Source organism: Limulus polyphemus, unplaced genomic scaffold, assembly GCF_000517525.1.
Source record: "Limulus polyphemus unplaced genomic scaffold, Limulus_polyphemus-2.1.2 Scaffold3465, whole genome shotgun sequence".
Classification (NCBI taxonomy): domain Eukaryota; kingdom Metazoa; phylum Arthropoda; class Merostomata; order Xiphosura; family Limulidae; genus Limulus; species Limulus polyphemus.
The window spans coordinates 17,557-36,308 of NW_013669075.1; the positions used below are offsets into that span (position 1 = coordinate 17,557).

The 18,752-nt window shown below is 33.3% G+C and overlaps 1 pseudogene; it reads left to right on the top strand.

Moving 5' to 3' along the window:
- Positions 1-18,752, top strand: part of LOC106469394 — a 49,357-nt pseudogene that overhangs the window by 15,911 nt on the left and 14,694 nt on the right.

Here is an 18,752-nt window from a genome sequence, read left to right on the forward strand (position 1 = left end):
TTATTGGTTGTATTTAGTTTTAATATGCTTGTTGTTTTATAGGCAGATATTGGTTGTATTTAGTTTTAATATGCTTGTTGTTTTATAGGCAGTTATTGGTTGTATTTAGTTTTAATATGCTTGTTGTTTTATAGGCAGTTATTGGTTGTATTTAGTTTTAATATGCTTATTGTTTTATAGGCAGATATTGGTTGTATTTAGTTTTAATATGCTTGTTGTTTTATAAGCAGTTATTGGTTGTATTTAGTTTTAATATACTTATTGTTTTATAGGCAGATACTGCTATTTCTCCTCATTCTTTAAAACAATTTTATTATTTACCTGTTGCTTACGTTATTGATCAGCTATTGAGTTTATTAAGTTTTATTTAATCATTGAATTGTACAGCTTACAGAATTCAGAAATTTTCTTTAAAAATCTTTGACTTGTAATAATTAACAAAACTGTACTTTGGAAGATTAGTGTTTTAATGCACAAAGAAGGTGATACAAGTTTAATTTCCAGAATAAATTCTTACCGTATATTTGTCATTTTACTCTTCAGCACAAGTTGAAACTATTATCGTTATTTTTTGACAACTTAACAACCTCGCTTTACTCACAGAAGAAACATTTGATACATATAATCCTTAGGACCACCCATTTCATAATACCCTTAACACAGTTATAGAATAAGAGTTAAAATAACCTTGTGGAATCAATCGAGATCCTGGAATCAGTGATCTCCGATCATTGGTTTCATCTTTGTCAGAAAAATAATTTTTACTCTTTGTTTATTTCTTTCTTGTAGTGTGAACCCTAACTTTCCTAAAACTTACTGTTTATTTAAGATAAGTCTCCAGGTGTCACTTTTATTTTACTTAAACACTTCCTGGAAAACTGGAGGACCTTCATGACGTCACTCAACTCCCTTTATAAATTATTCATTCTGTTACACCACCATTTCCAGTTTGTTCCTGAAATTTGGCCACCTTTCAAAAACACTTGAGTTGTAGGGTTTTTATCATTTTGTATCAAGATTTGTTGAGCCTACATGTTTTTCTGACATCATGATAGTTACAATAATAATGAAATTTTAATGTGTAAATAGTAAGATATTTCATCAGTTAGTAAAATTCAACAGCTTTTGTCTTGAATTAGATATACCAAGAAGTCTCCGTACAGTAAACCTTGATTTGTGTATTTTGTAAGGTGGAGCAGTATGGACATGACAGGCACACAGTTTGAGGAACACATGTCCAAACAAAATGTGCACGAGAAGGACGAGTTTAAGTCTCTTAAAAGCCTGAATATATTTTACCAAGCTGGAACATCTAAGGCTGGAAACCCTGTTTTCTACTACATAGCTAGGAGATACAAGTGAGTGAATGATCCTCGCATCTTGCTGCATCACTTATGATTGCATTAAAGACTTCAATATATATATCAGTTGTGTTTTACGTGACAGAGTATCAATAAATGCTTCATAATCACTAATAAAAGGAAACATTTTGTTGTGTACTACTGTAATACTTATATCATACAGGTAATGCTGACAAAGTTATATACAGGGGTTTGATGAAAGAAGTGGAGTTAAAGATGTTCTCATTCTTTGCCAGATATTAAATTGGTTAGATCCTCAGCTGACTGCTTAATTTTTTTATTCCTGCTATATCTTAGATGATCTGTGTTATTTACACATGTTTAGGTTCTATTCTGCCCTTAGTTGTCAAGCAATTTGGAAAAGAAGTGCGACTTACCTGACTTTCAAGGAACACGGAGAGTGGGAGCCTGATTAATAGGTCCTGTAGTGACCCAACCTGCACAGATTCTTGGCTTTGCAAGAGAAATAACATCAAAGGTTATTACAGCATTCTGATTATTCCATTATCTAATCAGATAAATGTAACAGTGGCTGGAAGATTGGAAAAGAAGTGCGACTTACCTGACTTTCAAGGAACACGGAGAGTGGGAGCCTGATTAATAGGTCCTGTAGTGACCCAACATGCACAGATTCTTGGCTTTGCAAGAGAAATAACATCAAAGGTTATTACAGCATTCTGATTATTCCATTATCTAATCAGATAAATGTAACAGTGGCTGAAAGATTGTCGTGATTGCCGTGCTTTGTGTCAAATTGTGTCTTCGAGGAATGAAACTGTATTCCTCAGCATACCTTTCAGTAACTATCAGGTGTCGTACTATACAAAATTGAAAGAAATCTAACAGACAAATCTAGAATTGCACGTTATTAAGCCTTTTCCTCCATGTTTTTAAGATCTCTTGTCAAACCACTGTATGTACAGCTTAAGATTTGACTAGTTGAATTAAGTTTCGTGAGATTTGATTATTTCCACCATGAGAAGGGGGAGAAAAAAAATCAGGGAAATTATTTTCACTGTGAAAAGGGGAGAAAAAAATCAAGAAAATTATTTCCACTGTGAGAAGGGGAGAAAAAAATCAGGGAAATTATTTCCACTGTGAGAAGGGGAGAAAAAAAAATCAGGGAAATTATTTCTACTGTGAGAGGGGGAGAAATCAGGGGATCTGTGAGACCCCGATCAGTCAGGAAAGGGTTAAATTAATTTATAGGTTTTTCACCAACCATAATTTGAAGCATTTTTTGTTTCTAGAATTGGAGAAACTAATCGAGATCTACTAATGTACCACGTGATTCTGATGCTGAAACCATTTTGTCACAAGCCATTCGAGATAGTTATAGACTTCACCCACACCTGTGCTGATAATCGGTTTCGGGTAAGAAAGTTACAGTCACTTGTGAATTAATTTTATTCTATTAAGTCTCCGATATGAATATTGTTTTAGAATGTTAGTGTATGAGTGTGCGTGCGTATTGTTGTAACAAAAATTTGTACATAATAAATGCAGATAATAGTTTTTATATAGTTTTTAGCCATATTGTTTCATTGTATCCCTTTACAGACTGAGTTTCTTCAAAAGTGGTTTTCTGTGTTACCAATATCCTCTGAAATAATCCAAGCTATATACATCTATAACTGCAACTCCTGGGTTCGAGAATACACCAAGTACCATGAAAGGACCCTAGCACCTCTGAAGGTGATTATTATTTTGTATTTGAAGTTTTCCTAAAAATTATCTTTGTCAATTAGCACAGATGTTAATTTTTTGTTATATTGGCTAATTTAACAGGAAAAAAAAAGGTTAAAATATGAATTGAACTTTTATGAGCAGATCAAGTTTCACTTCTAACAAGAACATGTGCTCTGAAGTCAATGATAATGTATAATATTATTAAGTTTAATAACACGGTAAAGTTATGTTATGTCATAGAAAATTGTTTTTGAAGTTTATGGAAATAAATGTATTGAAAAACTTGCTGTTTGAGGTTTTTTTTTAATAGTTTGATAATGTTGTTCAGGTTTTGTACTACAGACTGATAGTTTGATTCAATATTAATGAGTATAAAACTCCGAACAAAAGATAAAGAACTGCTTGACGGCAGAAGTGAATATTATTTCTTCTCCACAACAGGGAAATAGAAAGTTGATCTTCATCGACACACCTCTGAGGTTCAACGATTTCATTGATCCGGATCAGCAACGGTTTCCAGGAGCAACACTGTCTTTAGATGAAGACTTGAAAGTCTTTAATAATGCTCTAAAACTTTCCCACAAGGACACAAAAGTTGCCATTAAGGTACAAATTAATTCTTATGATCATGAGGATAACTTTTTGTATACATCTTTGTCTTCATGGTTTTTTTAACATCCTTTAAAAGCTGTTCATATGATTTTTTTTTGTAAGTTTTAATATTTTCCAAAAAAAACTTTCCTGAAATTTTTTCTCTTTGAGGTTTTTTCAGCTCATAAATTTGTGATTAATTAGGAGAAAAACACAATGCGTAATTATTCTATGCTATACTTTGACGGGGCATTTTAAACTACATTTATGTTGTACTTTTGCTACCTTCATTGTTTAACTGTTAGTCTACACCAGTGGTCAACAACCTTTTTTGATCGCGAGTCAATTATTTTTTTTGTTCAAAAACTTAGCATTGTGTTGGGTCAGTGATAATCATATAATTACGGGTTGCAATGGTGAAGCCAACTTTTGGCAGGTCAGCCAAATTATTGCCGCGGGTCATAGGTTGCCGACCACTGGTCTACACTTTTCTTATTTGTTCCTTTGCATCAAATAGTGAAGTAATTACTGAATAACATTAGTCAATAGAATATGTTTGTATTTATTCCAATGTGGTATTCAGGTACACTGATGTCTGATGCGTAAGTTTACGGTATCTTCAAGAATGCAAGTTCTGGAAATGTACTGTAGAGAATAATTTTGATCTTGGACAGCAAATGGAAAACAAACAGAAGTGAATAAATGAAACAGATCTTTTATTCACAGTCAGTGTAAATATTTATCTACCAGGCTTAAACTGTTTGTTGAGGCTGAAAAAGCTCTACAACACACAGAAGAAGACAAGGACAGAAAGAATTATGTTATATTACACTTTAAAATGAGTTCAAGTGAAGTGTTCCTTATTCCAAAGCTGCATATATAACCCACTATTCCAAATAACACAAACAGGGAAAAAAAATAATTCATACCAATTTGTACAAGTAACTGTGTCACCCCTTAAGATGAACTATTCCGAATAACACATACAGGAAAAAACAATTCATGCCATTTGTACAAGTATCTGTGTCACCCCTTAAGATGGACTTTTCCAAATAACACATACAGGGAAAAAAAAAAATTCATACCAGTTTGTACAAGTAACTGTGTCACCCCTTAACTCAGGGCCAAAGTGATGCAAGCTTTTACCAAAGTAAGAGGATTAGCATTTTTTTATGAACTTTTGACATCCATTTAACATGAATATCATACTTACATTTAGTACACCTGCATGAAAATTTATAAAAATTACCTGAATGTATCTGATTATTAAGATATATTCTAAACTAGTCATAGGAGGGTGTAATTAGTAGCTATTTCAGCTATGACACCAACATACATTACTTTAGTCACTTTGATATGTGGTAATTATATGATACATCAAATGTAGTTATTATTTTTACTCTGCATTGTAAGATATTTTGGAAATTGATGTTGAGTTTGGTATAGTTTTCTTCTTATGTTTATAAACTGTGCTTATTAATTCTTTTTTAGTTGAGTTGGACAGGATCTGAAGGTGAATTCGGGATTAATTGTTTGTGCCTTGCTATTGTGACATTGCTCTTTGGAATTTGAGGTCATGAGTGCATTATAAGTGTGACAGTCATGTTCTATCAATCAGTTAGAGTTGTTAGGAATTGGTGATTAGTGGTGTTTACTACCTGCCTTTCCCCCTAGTCTATCAGCTCAAAATTAATGGCAGCTAGTGCGGATAGCCTTGTGTAGCTTTGAACAAATATCTGAACACAAACGGATAGTTTTGTATGAGTTACTTCTTCGTTAGTCTCATAATGCATTAAAAAATTAACATTTTCTCTTTTTGATGTGTTTTGTAAGAAGTGTTCAAGGTTAAGAATAAGTTGGATAGATTTATCAGTTTCTCCAACCCAAGAATATTCTGGGCCAGGTATGGCCTAGTAGTTAATATTCCCGGGGTGCATATTGAAGGTTTAAGTTGTGATGTGCCACCGATCACGCTCACGCTTTCAGTCGTGAGCATGTTATAAACGTGGCGTTCAGTCCTGTCATTTGGTGAAAAGCAGTGAGTGGTGCTGACAGGCTGACCTCCATTTGGTCAACAGTTCTCAATTATAGATGGCTATACCTGAACCTTAAGGGCCCGTGACTTAGTCATTTAAACTGTGTGTCAATAAGGTGTCATTCAGGCTGAAAATACTAAATTAGTTTTAATTTACAAGAGCCGATTTCTGTTTCTGAATAGGTGGGGCCATCGGCCATCCAAGTTACCTCAGCTGAGAAATCAAAAGTACTCGGTCATTCAGTTCTCCTGAATGATGTATATTATGCTTCAGAGATCGAAGAAGTAAGCACGTTTGTTTTTATTTTTCCTTATCTAAAGATATTTTATTAGGTGAACTGTGGAATGGAATTGCCCTTGAAATAATTTTTAAAAATGAATAACTGCTACTCATTTAACATTTATTGTCAATTTATATGATGTGGTAAACCACGAGTTATTTCAAATATTATTTAATCAAAATAATTTTTAACATTAAAACTGTAACTCTAGTATTGTTTTATCATTGAATAACTGGGATATTCTGTAATTTACTGGTTTATAATGATTTACTCAAACATTTTGCTTAAATTACTTCTTTATTTCTGCAAATTTATTTCAATTTCTCTCTCTCTCTGTTTGGAAAAAAATTGATTTACCTCTGTTTGTAACCACTTTACCCTTTCTCACTAGGAAACATCTAAGTGGTGCTATTTTATTTTCTCATGCATATTTTGAGATATTTACGGTGAGGTTAAACTCTTTATTATATGGGCTTACCATTTGCTACAAAGTTTACGAAGCAACTTAAAACGATATTCTAACTAAAAACCTCAACACTTGCTAGACAAGCCTTGGGGGTTATCTGTACATTTGTTGTGAAATTATGCAGATGGAAATATATGCATGTTTTTATGAATTGTTAAACACGACATATAATGAATTCAAAGCTTCATTTTAATCAATAAGTAATAATCTCTAATTATCGATAAAATGGTATATTGTTTTCTAGGTTTGTTTGGTAGACGACAATCAGTTCACTTTAATGATAGCCAATGAAAGTGGTCCCTTGTCTTTCATTCACACTGACTGTGACAATATTGTACAAGCTATTATACATATCAGAACAAGATGGGAACTCTCTCAGCCTGTAAGTGGTAGCTCAGATTTAAGCATACAAGTTTTAAAATCTACCTATGTCCACTTTTATTTGTTACAATTATAGTCCTAGAAAGTGAAGTAAATATAAAGAAAATTTAGTCTGTAATTCAGTTTTATAAGCTGTTGTTAAATTGTGCTGTTCTGGATGTATCTTTAAAGTATCATATTTCTTTTTACTTTTTTTCACCACCAGGTGGATCTTTACATGGTAACTTTTATGATGTTTCTGTTAGCTGGTTGGTGTTCAAAATATTATAACTGTTAACTGTTTCATTACAAGGTATGTTTAAAACCAAAGTCAGTGTTTGATTTTACCATGTTAAAACAAAACTGCCAAATCCTAAATATACCTAGTCAATTTTATTTTCAAAAATTCCTGTAGACAGATAAAGTATTAAAAGATTTTTTTCGTCACTCAGGATTCTGTGACTGTCCACACAAAAATTAGGCCTAAAGACGTTCCTGGAACTTTGCTGAACATGGCCCTACTAAACCTCGGTAGTTCAGATCCTAACTTGCGAACTACTGCCTACAACCTTCTTTGTGCTCTGACAGGAACATTTGACTTAAAGATTGAAGGGCAACTTCTTGAAACAGCTGGTATGTCTGGCAGCTCTTAATTAAACTTAGTTATCAGGAACTGGAGTTAGAAGTGACCTTAACTCAAATTACTAAACTTGTGTTTATACAATTCACTGATGATAGGGTCTACTGCATAATTTTGAGTCATGTTATGTTCCTGTCTGCTACTACACCCATTTTCTGTAGAAAATGCAAATAAGTCGGGGGCTCCGTTAGCGACTGGTGGGATTATTGACGGTACCGATGTTCAAACTATTGTGGGTATGACAGGAGACTCCGTTAGTGACTGGTGGGATTATTGACGATACTGATGTTCAAACTATTGTGGGTATGACAAGAGACTCCGTTAGCGACTGGTGGGATTATTGACGGTACCGATGTTCAAACTATTGTGGGTATGACAGGAGACTCCATTAGTGACTGGTGGGATTATTGACGGTACCGATGTTCAAACTATTGTGGGTATGACAGGAGACTCCGTTAGCGACTGGTGGGATTATTGACGATACTGATGTTCAAACTATTGTGGGTACGACAGGTGACTCCGTTAGCGACTGGTGGGATTATTGACGATACTGATGTTCAAACTATTATGGGTATGACAGGAGACTCCGTTAGTGACTGGTGGGATTATTGACGATACTGATGTTCAAATTATTGTGGGTATGACAGGAGACTCCGTTAGTGACTGGTGGGATTATTGATGATACCGATGGTCAAACTATTGTGGGTATGACAGGAGACTCCGTTAGCGACTGGTGGGATTATTGATGATACCGATGTTCAAACTATTGTGGGTATGACAGGAGACTCCGTTAGTGACTGGTGGGATTATTGACGGTACCGATGTTCAAAGTATTGTGGGTATGACAGGAGACTCCGTTAGTGACTGGTGGGATTATTGACGATACTGATGTTCAAACTATTGTGGGTATGACAGGAGACTTCGTTAGTGACTGGTGGGATTATTGATGGAAACTCTAGACTAATCCTGCAGATTAGTACATAAATACAGGGTGTCTCAAATATCCGTACTCAGATGCAGAATTAACAATTTGAACAAATGTTCAAATTCCATGCCGTCGACTTGCATACACATGTTTTGCCCACTCTGTTATGGTCCGTACACTCACCCATTATATATATTTTTCATTTACCTTAAATAAAAGTATTAACATAGGTAATAGAACGATCTTGAGTACGGACTTTCGAGACACTCCATACTTTAGAAAAATGTTGGTCACATCTGTACTTTTAGGGTTAAAATTTTCTAATAACGAATATTATTAATTTTGTTATTTATATTTAATTGTGAAAGGAGAACATACAACATCCACGGAAGTTGTGTAACTGATCTGAAAATGTGAACGTTGATATTATTTATGTAAATACCAATAGTCACTGGTTTTGTAAAGTTTTTTTAAGGTCAACTTAACTCTCATGTAAATCTAACTGGAAAAAAAAAACATGATGAAAAAAATCTGTACTTTACCAAGAAAGAAAATGAAACAAAATTTAAAAGTTTTGTAATGGAAATTTGATAAATAGTGTTCCAAATTAGTACAAAATTAATTTTTGTCAAAATTGATTCGGATAGCTGACACTTTTGAAATGGTAGGGGGAATTTTAATGAGTATCGTATTGAAATCATACACTGTATTTCAATATATATATGTATGTGTGTTTTTCAGGACTCTGTATCCCTTCCAACAATACTATATTCATAAAACAGATCAGTGAGAAGTTAGCTGTAAATGCGTCTCATCTGACTCTGGAGTTCCTAGAAGAGTGTATTCAAGGATTCAGAGCATCAACTATTGAGTTGAAACACTTGTGTTTAGAGTATATGACACCATGGCTACCAAACCTGACTAGGTATCAGTTTTCTCCTTTATGTTAAGTAATATTACTGAGATTTATAACGTTGTGGCTATTAAACCTGACTAGGTATCGGTTTTATCCTTTATGTTAAGTAATATTACTGAGATTTATAACGTTATGGCTACCAAACCTGACTAGGTATCAGTTTTCTCCTTTATGTTAAGTAATATTACTGAGATTTATAACGTTGTGGCTACCAAACCTGACTAGGTATCAGTTTTCTCCTTTATGTTAAGTAATATTACTGAGATTTATAACGTTGTGGCTACCAAACCTGACTAAGTATCGGTTTTCTCCTTTAAGTTAAGTAATATTACTGAGATTTATAACGTTGTGGCTACCAAACCTGACTAGGTATCAGTTTTCTCCTTTAAGTTAATATACCAGACTGTGGATCTGGGGTTCTGTAGTTTGACTTTGTTACCACCAGAAACAAAATTCACGCACCACAATTTCATATCATGGTTGCATTATATGAGTACCAATTAAATCCCACTATTCAATCAAAGTAGCCCAAGGTTGGTGGTGTTCACTAGGTGCCTTTTTCCTAGTCTATCAATTCTAAATTATGGATGGCTAGTGCCAGTAGAGGGATGGCTAGTGCCAATAGAGGGATGGCTAGTGCCAATAGAGGGATGGTTAGTGCCGAAAAGAGGGATGGCTAGTGCCGATAGACCTCGTAGCTTTACACAACATTTCACAAAAAACAGTAATATTTTTAATCATGTAATATTACTGAAGTTGATGACTTATGGCTACCAAACCTGACTTTGTATCAGTTTCCTTCTTGAAAGTTTTATATTACTGAAAGTCTTAACAACCCCAGTTTCCTGCTTCACATCTAGGCTATAAATATGTACAGGAGTACTTATTAATTAAACGTGCCCAAGGTTGATAAATTGGATTGACCTCCTAACGGAGAGAAGGAACGTTGACAGTAGTGTAGTTCCAAATTGGCTACTTGTATCTATGTGAAATATGGCAAGATGTTAGTAAAACATACGCGTCTGTTTTACTCACAAAATCAGACGTGTTGCAAAAATATTTGTTCTCAAGATATATCTGTGAATTGATAATGTTAGTCAGACTCTGACAAGTCATAGCACAAAGTGATGTCCATGTGGTTAATAAAAATACTTTTGTTTATTGTACAGTTTGTGTATTGCAAGATTCGTATCTTTGTTTTCAGTACTCCAGTCTATAGTATCTAATATTTACTTTTCTCAACCATCAACCATTGCTATATCAGCAATGTAGGCTTAATTTGGTAGTGATAATTCTGGCACCAAATAGATGATGCGATGTCGAATGGCACTCTGTAAAAGATCATGGTATGTGCACTTTGACCCCCACTGACCCCCAGTAGCACAGTGATATGTCTGCGGACTTACAACGCTAGGATCCGGGTTTCGATACCTGTGGTGGGCAGAGCACAGGTAGCCCATTGTGTAGCTTTGTGCTTAATTACAAACAAACAATTGACCCCCACCATTTACGAAAGTTAAACCTGCATCTCAACAACGTGGGATGTTGACCATTCCTGTACTTTAACCTTAATTCTAAAGCACATATTTTATTGTAAAAACTGAAACATAAAATTCTTATTTTGATCTTTTGTAAAAGTTTTTTTCTACAGCATGTTCATTTCTTGGAGAGAAAAAAATAATTATAATTTTTATTCCACTATATACTCGAGAAATCTATAAACTGGTTTGTCACGTCACTGTTCACAAGATTAATTAGCATTGGTTAACTATACTCTTCTTTAAAAGTGTTACAGAAATGTGTTAAAGAGTTGAGTGAACAAAGACAATTGTATGTTTCACAAGTATTTCTTTTATGGTGATCATTTTTTTTTTTACCCATAGAGACGTTGGGAAATTTAAAGTTTTCTATGTTTCCTCAGTTCTATAATTATGGAGTTTCATCAAGTACCAATGGTTTCAAGTATGGATTATATAAATGTGTTAAAGATTATCGTTGATCGAACATAACTTTCTCATCTGTTTCAAGTCAACCTTAACACTGTTTACCAGAATGTGATGTGACATTTCCTCTTTTAATTTTAATTACATGTCATTTTTTAATTTGTGTTTAATGTTTAATCAGTTTACATACTTTCCTTATTGTTGAAAATGTAAGATGGAATTATTTTTTGTGAAGTTTTAAAGTAGTTTATACTCGTAATTTTGAGGTTATATCGATAATTATTTGTGGTTTATAAAGTTTTGCATCCTTTTTTTTTTTTAAGGTTTTGTAAACACGCAGATGACAGTAAACGGCAAAGGGTGGCCACCATTCTAGACAAGCTGATTACCCTCACTATTGAGGAAGTTGAGGTAAAATGTGAGCTACATTGGTCAGCTACGTTGTTCTACGTTGTAATTTTGTGAACCACTATATACTCTACACCTTATATGTTCATGGTGTCATTTTATTGAGTTTTGTAAAAATTTTGACCCTCGTTTGTGAACACTTTATGAGGCTTGTGAGTCTTTTTAATGCCTCCATACAGTAACCTAAATCAATTTAGGAGTGTGAATAATGTGCCAATCAAAGAATTTGTTGACACTTATGAACAACGAATACCATATTTACTGCGATAGTGAGCACTGATGTTTATAGGAAAGTTAGAAATAAATAGATTATGTTTGCTACCACTTATTATAGATATATTTGTTTATAATAGAGGTGTTATAATATGACTCATTTAGTCTCTAATTAGTGCCCCTCCCTTAGCAGTTTGCAATGCCCCTGGGGGCATTAAATCGGGGTAGTATGGATACTACAATCCACAGTAGAGGGTACAACCAATCAAAGAATGCATTAGGCCTTTACGTCACAGATTCTGTTTTCAATTTTACTTAAACAGTTGATCCTCTGTATAATATTGAATAATGGTAGAAACACTGTTTTATTGTGTCTTTCATCGTCAGTTATTATTCCTGGTTTTCATTTAATTTCTTTGAAGCTTATAAATTGACATATCTGGGTTATAAATATCATTCAATTTTGATAATTCTGCAGGTCATGCAACCTTTTTTATGAATATCTTCTCCCCCTCCTCCTCCCACCACCTTTTTCAGGAATCGTATGACGGTGTTAGTGTATAGTTCCGTTAAAACAAGGCACTCTTGATACTTCCACAGTTGCTTGCCATTCTTATAAGTTATATGATACGATTCAGTCGATAAAAAAATTACGTTGTTCGTAACTTTTTGGTCATTGTTGGTCTCAGAGTTACAACAAACTCATTCATAACTTTTTTTTAAGCTTTGATAAATGTTTATCCAAGATCATGCTTCATCCAGTCTTTCTTTGTTTCCTAAATTGTTTGTTGTTTACTTTAAAATAAAGAGACTTATTATGTAGTTGTTGTTTCCCTTAAATTTTCACAGGTAAGAGGCGCCCTCTAGTGACACGTCAGTAAATCTGAAAACTTAAAAGTGCAAAAAAATTGGTTCCAATATCCACGATGGGAACAGCACAGACAGCCCATTGTGTAGCTTTATGCTTAACAACAAAGAAATGTGTCACATTATTTTTAACCAGTTTTAAGACTGTGATGGGTGGTACCGTTAATAAAACAGTTGTAGAATTTTCACTGTAGTTTCTTCTCCTGTAGTATGAGGTTGGAAAACCATATGATGATATTCCCAGTTGGCATTTGGTAATCTATACAACAGTTCGTATATATCTACTAGATTTAATGTTTTATGAAATTTGTTTTGATATTTTGCCAAATCGTCGTGATAAGAACTTCTTAGTGTTTAACTCTCGCTATGTGCAGGTCAACTTTTTTAGAGAGTTACGTTCAAAATTTAATTAAACTACTTTATTATCATTGTATACGAATACACTTGGCATCAAAACATAGTTAATAAATCAAATACTGATATTAACTATGTTCTTAAATTTATAAGGAAATATTTTTTTAAAAATCCTCAATCTATCCTAGTGTTAGAATTTTCTTTCTAGGTCTTTCCATTTTCTGTAATTTATGTACCACCCCTCCAAGAAGTACATCATAAATTTTTATAGCCTTCAATCTTATTTGTTTATGGACCCTTAAACTAGAAAATCAGACCCACTTGCCACACCCTATTTCACAAATGACCAATAGTTCTCTCTGACATTTAATACTGTATTACTTATAACCAATAGAAAGCCAAAGTTTCAATCTATCAAATTAAATATCGTACCGCAGTGTTTCTGTACAGAGAATTGCCTAGTTTGCTTCCAGTTCAAACTTTATTCCCGTTGTTTGAAAGCCAGAGAAATTATGATAGTTATGGACATTCTCTGCTTTTTTTTCGTGTTATTATTCTGTGTGCTTAATTTCATTATTTAATTAAATAAAAATTATTCAGCGAAGCAGTATAGTACCATTTTTATGAAAATGTTTCACCAACAATAGTCAGAGAAAAAAAAAAGACCCAGGTAAGTACTTGATTTCTTGTTTTTGATATGTATTCTTTATTTATTATTATAAATGTAACTAAAATGTAAAACTTACTAAGTTAGATTAGGTAAGATAAAGAAAAGTGATAATGTAATTTACATGAGGTACACTCGTGAGTAGGGCTTGAGTTAGGTAATTCTACAGGATAACATGAGCTATATCTTTGCTGAGTGATTTACAACTTGTGTGGTGGGATTATTAGTTAGACACGGGTCAGTGGGCGATAAAATTTCAGTAGAAACAGATGTATACTGTTACTAGCTTTAAGCTATTTAGGATAAACACATGTAGTTTCTTGTTACAATTTGAAGTCATTCTAAAAAGAAAAAAAAGGTAATTTAGATTTATTCTAACAAAATGATTAAAAACCCTATAACCCTAGTGGTTTCTACCTTGGATCTTTCTTCTTCTTTAGGATTTTACTTGGCTAATAAGAGTTATTATAAATTAATTCATGATCAGAAAAAGATAAAAAAATATTGATTTTTGTTTCATTTGTGACATGTATTTAAAAGTGACCTCTCGTATTTGTCAGATGTACCCTTCAATCCAGGCTAAGATATGGGGAAACATTGGTCATGTGTCAGATTTACTGGACATGGTTTTGGACAGCTTCATCAAGGTACTTAAAGTATTTTATGAGTATCTTATTAAACTGTGTTTGTTTTAGTGTATGTAATTTTGTTTGAAACTAGAATATGACGTGGTTCAGAAATAGGATCACGTCATTTTTTGTCTGACTGTTAAAATCAAATACTTGATATGATAAAAACATATAAAGATGTGTTTTCTAGCTGTATTATTAGTTTTTGATTAATAAGTCTTAAACACAATCCTCAGTACTTACGTTGTTGGTTATCAGTTGTTTCTAATTCCATTTAAGAATGTCTCTGCAATGTTTACATGATTTCAAAACCATTTTCTTGTTTAAACATTGACCTTCGTAACAGGTTTCTAAAATAAAAATAATAATTTACATTTATTTTGTGTTGTTTTCTACCTATTTCTATAAATAAAGTTTCTTGTGACTATTCACTATGAAAAACTTGTAAAGAGTGAGTAAATGTGAGAGCCAAAAAAAGCTTTGAAAGCAAAGTGTTGGTTTTGTTGTGTCGTTATTTTTGGGCTCTCCTGCCAAAAGGCTGTGTGCCTCTCAGCCACGAGTAGTGCCCCCCCTTTCCTCCCTGGAAATATGCTCCACAATATGGAAAACTCTTGGTTAACTCATTTAATTCAGTTGGTAGAGCACTTATCCATAGTGAGTGTAGTCCTGGGTTTATATCGAACACGAACACGCATTTGAAACAAGATTTTGAAATTATTATAATAAAAACTTTATAATCTAGCAGTTTCTTTAAGCTAATGCCTGAATATGATTGGCTCAGATTTTTATTGTAGTGATGTTGTATTCAAGTTAAATTTGAAACAGATGTGCTGGCCAAATTCAATCCAATTAATCAGACTCCTTCAAAAGAAACAACGACAGTACTCATGATTATTGCAGAGTATTTTTATGCATAGAATGTTGGCAACTTAGTTATTTAAACAGTAATAAACTAGTATATAAGACAAGTTTAGACAGTCCTATAAAGTTGTTGATAAATTAGAAGGATTATTGTATCAAAGATAATCATTTTTTACAGTGACTTCGGACAAAATCTGAGACGACTTGTACACCAGACTAATTATAATATCTTTGGTTGTTAGTATCATTGCTTCATCGGTATTATCCAGTATTATTGTTTCGTCAAGATTTCCTGGTGTCGTATTATAAGTTAGCTGTTAATTAGTTGTGTTTGTTTCCTAATTTCAGATTAGGAACTTAACGTAACGCATATTAACTCGTCTTAATGATTTATACAGTGTATGATGAAGACCCATTTATGTTTTTGTTTGTCTAGCGAAGCGTAACAGGTGGCCTGGGTTCATCGCAGGCAGAAGTTATGGCCGATACAGCTGTAGCCTTGGCATCTTCCAATGTCCAGTTAGTGGCTATGAAGGTCATCAGCAGACTTTGTAGGGTGAGATTTATGCTGTTCTGTTGTAAGAGCAGGCTGTGTACTCAGTATTAAACTTTGATCAGTTTTAGATATTAGCGATAAGTTGACGTGGCTGTATGATACATACATAGATGTATAATCATCTATGGTGTTGTTGATGTGAGAGAACTGTGTTTTATCACGTCAGGGATTAAAAGTGTTGTGGTCATTTAGATGGTGGGGGACTTTATTTATCAATATGAATGTAACTACCGTGATATATCAATAATTAAGTTATCCCTTCGCCATATTCATATAAATAACTGGAATACACAAAATGCTATTTTTTTTATTAATAAAAATACATTATATAGTGATCAGTGGTCATTCAGGCCAAAGTCCTGAACCATGATATGCATATTTGCATTAAACAGTAAGGTTTTAGGTTCGATTTTTTGATGTCTTTTGATTTTGTTTATCAGGTTATTGAGAAAACCTGTACTTCACCCACACCTACCCTAGAACAACATTTGATGTGGGACGACATCGCCATCTTAGCCCGCTATCTCCTCATGTTGTCTTTCAATAACTGTTTAGATGGTAAGCAAAGTACAAGATAAAAGATAAATAAAACATTAAAGTTTTATTTACTATTACTGTCAACTAGAATCTACCGATAAGCTCTCCTGACATATCCTAAAGGTACGATAAACACATCAGTATTGCCACATAGTGTTCATAACTGTTAAATTTATTTTATAATCCAATTGGAATATCAACTTGGTGTTTGATAATATAGAATTGAATAAGAAATACATTATACTAGTTATCAGAATTTAATAAGCTTACTGGAAAGATTTTGATTTTTTGTGTGTGTGTTTAAAGCTAAGTTTGTTTGATCAAATAGAATATATCTCCAAACATAAAATGTTTTTAGAAAAATCATATTTTTAACTTAATTATAATTGAACAAAAATATGTATGATGTTTTTTTTTAAGATGAGTAATTTGTATAGTTTGTTGTTTTAATATTTTGAATTTTTCTAGTTGCCAGTCATCTCCCTTACCTGTTCCATATAGTCACACTTATTGTCCACACTGGCCCTGTATCTCTAAGAGCTTCAATTCATGGATTAGTCATCAACATCATTCATTCTCTTTGTACTTGTACCAAACCGTCTTTCAGTGGTGAGACAAATAATTTTTATAACATTTTGTTCTGGTGGTAACAATAATAATAATAATAATAAGCCAGAAGAGTAAGGGATTTTTAGAAAAATAATAAAAGTACACATGATTTAAAACAATGTTAGACTCCACCTACTGGTTAAAAACAATGTTGGACTCCACCTACTGGTTAAAAACAATGTTGGACTCCACCTACTGGTTAAAAACAATGTTAAACTCCACCTACTGGTTATAAACATTTAACTCTACCTACTGGTTGGTTAAAAACAACCTTAATCTTTATCTTCTATTTTTCTTTGTTTTAAGGTGAAACTCAGCGAGTCCTCAGGTTAAGTTTGGATGAGTTTTCTCTTCCCAAATTCTACCTTTTGTTTGGAATCAGTAAGGTGAAATCTGCTGCTGTGACAGCTTTCCGCTCAACTTATCGTCTCGGAGATCGTCACTTAGACCGTTCTTTTGCCTGCTCTGGTACAGACCAGGAACGGATGCCACTTTCGTCGTTGGAAACAATCACAGATGCTTTGCTGGAAATGATGGAGGCAAGTGTAAAACGGATTCCTAATAATTGTCTTTACTGACTGTTAGTTCTTTCTTTTTTGTTAAGCTAATACATAAGAACAGAATTTTTTATGGATAAAAAAATAATATTTTTAGCAGAATACGTACTGTATTTTTCTGTGTATAAGACACACTTTTTTACCCCAAAATTTGATGTCAAAATCTGGTTGCGTCCTGTACACCGAAGGTATGAATAATATATATGTATATATATACGATATACGCAAGCCATGTGTAAATATATTTAAATAGGCATGCATAGTTTAGTTCAATTGAATGTGTTATTTATAATAATAGTAGTTTTTTTTCTTTTAAAAACATAACTATTTATAATACTCCTTAAATAATAAAAAAATAAATTACAGTAATGGAGTTAGTAAAGTTTTCCCCAAAACTTTGTCTTCAAAATAAGGGTGCGTCTTATACACTGGTGCGTCTCATATTCCGAAAAATACGGTATATATCAGGTAACGTGTAACAACAGAGTCAAACACTAATACTCTGGATGTGTACTTACTACCAAATAAGAATATGTCAGATAGTGTGGAATAACAGAGCCAAACACTAATACTCTGGATGTGTACTTACTACCAAACAAGAATATGTCAGATAGTGTGGAATAACAGAGCCAAACACTAATACTCTGGATGTGTACTTACTACCAAATAAGAATATGTCAGATAGTGTGGAATAACAGAGTCAAACACTAATATTCCAAATACGTATTTTGGTTTTTGTGTATCTATCGTTGAATTTAACCCAGAATTTCTCAGAAAAACATTGGTCGTAAAATTATATCATTTCCCTTTACATGTTATATGATAAGTGGGTGTGGTTTGGTCGTGTGTTACAGTTCTGTATTTGGAGCTGGTGAGCCAGGTGACACCATCTGTGGGTGTGTTATACAAGTGAAAATTAATCCTTTATCATGGCTAGTGGACGGTTGGGTGATGCTAGCTGTTTTCACTAATTCAAGATTAGGGAAGGTAGCAGGTAGCTTTAGTAGGTTTGCCATAAATATAAAATTCAAAAATATTATATGATATACAAGGGAATACATTTCATATTTGATAAATATTGAACAAAATGGACGTTCCGTTAGTGAAGGAAATTAATATGAAGAAGCTTGAGTTTTAATTTGTAGAGCAAGTAGATAGATTAGAGTGATAATGTGTAGTCTTCACTTTCTTCAAATCGTATTATCATCAGTATAAAAGTTCCTTTCACTCCTGACAAGTTTTCACTGTTGTTTTTTTCTAGGTTTGTATGAAAAGCATTCCGAACTG